Below are 1,918 nucleotides of genomic sequence, written 5' to 3'. Positions count from 1 at the left end.
ACTGACCAGTGGTCTTGGGTAGCTGCTACTTATTCAGAGCTGAAGCTTTTCACATGCATGTTTTTTGCTCTGTCTGCAGTGCTTTAACATCCCCATTCTTTTCATCAGCATAATTTTTATTTGACCTTCAACATTTTTCAGGTATTTCCTTTTGGAGGATTTTTTTGTTAATGTAACATCCCTACCCCTACCCCCCACCTCAAAAGGCCACATTAATTGTCCCTTTGATGTGTTTAAAAAACCTTACATTAAGCTTTATGAAAATCCTAATTACTGTGCAGTACAATTTTGTATTCACTTATATTTCTCTCTCATTAGAGTGAAATTAGAATTGTGTATGTTTCTCTTTGTAAACACAATGGCTGGGCAGTTTCTGGCACATAGCAGTTGCTTAGGGAATGTTGAGCACACAAAATGCTAGTTTACCTGTTCTAGGAAGCTTTCTTTGCCTCCTCCAACTGATTCCCTCTTATTCCTTTATAACATTGATAGCCAGCACCACATACCATCACACTAATGTAAATGTTATCTTGTGTATATATCTCTAGAGTTATACACTTCTTAAAATCTCTGATGTCTGTTCCTCCTGTCTCTTTGGTAATATGTAACTCATGCAACTCATAGCCCGTACTCATAAGGTGAGCTGTATTTGAAAACTCAGTATTGAATAGCAAAATGAACAGAAGTAGGTTCAATTCTGGATCTGTCAGTTACTGTTTCACCTTGTACATCTTGTTTAAAGTCTGTGAGCTTTAGTCTCCTCAACATCATCAGATATAATGTCATTTACTCACAGATCTAGTGCCAGTTTAACAAAGTTAATGTTTATAAAATGTTTAGAGCAGTGTAGGCCACATCTATGTAACTTGTATCATGTGAACCTCAATTGCAGAATATGAAAATATTAATATTCTAACTTTATACATAAAATTTGAAGTACTACAAATATTTACAATGGCCAATGAATTATTGGTTGTTATCCTTGCCATATGATGACATAACTTTAACTGGTAAACTAAAAATATCTACTATTCTTTGCTGGTACCTCAAAAATCTTGCTACTGATTATATACAATAAAACTTTCTCAAGGGGTTATTAAAACTATTATTCTTATAATTTTTAAAGCCTTATTTATGCTATATAATAATTTCCCAGTGCTCATTAATATGCTATTGCTACCACTGTAAAAGAATCTAAAATTAGTTAATTTGGAATTAATGTCAGAGAGTAAAAGAATACTAAGAAGAGGACAGCCATGGTAGATCATGCCTGTAGTCCTAGTACTTTGAGAGGCTGAGGTGGGAGGATCACTTGAGGTTGGGAGTTCGAGACCAGCCTGGCCAACATAGTAAAACCCCATCTCTACTAAAAATGCAAAACTTAGCTAGGTATGGTGGTGGGTATCTGTAATCCCAGCTACTTAGGAGGTTGAGGCAAAAGAATTGTTTGAACCCAGGAGGCAGAGGTTGCGGTGAGTGGGGATCTTGCCACTGTGCTCAAGCCTGGGCAACAGAATGAGACCCCATCTCGAGAAATAAACAAAAAACAAAAAACAATAACAACAAGAAAAAACACCAAGAAGAATGCTAAGCTACTGTCAAATCAAAATGTTAGTTTAGGAGATAGTACTCGTAAATGTTAGCAATAATGCCAGAAAAAAAATTTTTTTTTTTCAGTTTCCAAATAGTTATTTTATCAGATTGTTTGAACATTAAATGTATCCTGTTTGCAATCCAGAATACCTACCTGAAGTTTGCTGTTTTGTGTGTATTTGTGTGTTTACTTTTATTGTATATTTGTTTTTCTAAATTCTTTGGCACAATTTTCTGGGGGCATGTAGACTGACACAATACAAGTCAGGAGGGTGCGTTTTCTTTGTGCTGCCAATTCTAATCGTTTAAATTTTGGTTTGAGTTG

The sequence above is a fragment of the Cebus imitator genome, unplaced genomic scaffold (genome assembly GCF_001604975.1).
Source record: "Cebus imitator isolate Cc_AM_T3 unplaced genomic scaffold, Cebus_imitator-1.0 Scaffold164, whole genome shotgun sequence".
NCBI classification, from domain to species: domain Eukaryota; kingdom Metazoa; phylum Chordata; class Mammalia; order Primates; family Cebidae; genus Cebus; species Cebus imitator.
This window is presented reverse-complemented; position numbering follows the sequence as displayed.